The 222-nt window shown below is 68.9% G+C and overlaps 1 protein-coding gene across 1 annotated transcript in view; it reads right to left on the reverse strand.

Annotated features, from left to right (window-relative positions):
• GABRA2 (gamma-aminobutyric acid type A receptor alpha2 subunit) overlaps positions 1-216 on the reverse strand; it is a 102054-nt gene extending 101838 nt beyond the window's left edge. The window contains exon 1 of the mRNA XM_006759275.2: positions 100-216. The gene's annotated coding sequence lies outside the window, so the exon portion shown is untranslated. The remainder of the gene's footprint in view (positions 1-99) is intronic.
• Positions 217-222: the final 6 nt, after the last annotated feature.

Consider the following 222-nt stretch of genomic DNA (forward strand, 5'->3'; position numbering starts at 1 on the left):
GGGTCCCGGGCGCCGGAGAGAGTGCGGGCGCGGGGGCATGCACGGGGGGCAGGGGCACAGGGAGAGGGTCCCTGCTGGGACCAACGCGTGCGACCTTACCTGCAGCCCCGAGCAGACCTGGGGCTTTTCCTGCCCAGGCTCCGATCTTGAGCAGATAGGAAACTTGAGAGAGAAGAGAGCGCGAGAGACCGGCTGCTGCAGCCCAGCGAGCTGGAGCCGAGG

The sequence above is a fragment of the Myotis davidii genome, unplaced genomic scaffold (assembly GCF_000327345.1).
Source record: "Myotis davidii unplaced genomic scaffold, ASM32734v1 scaffold455, whole genome shotgun sequence".
NCBI classification, from domain to species: domain Eukaryota; kingdom Metazoa; phylum Chordata; class Mammalia; order Chiroptera; family Vespertilionidae; genus Myotis; species Myotis davidii.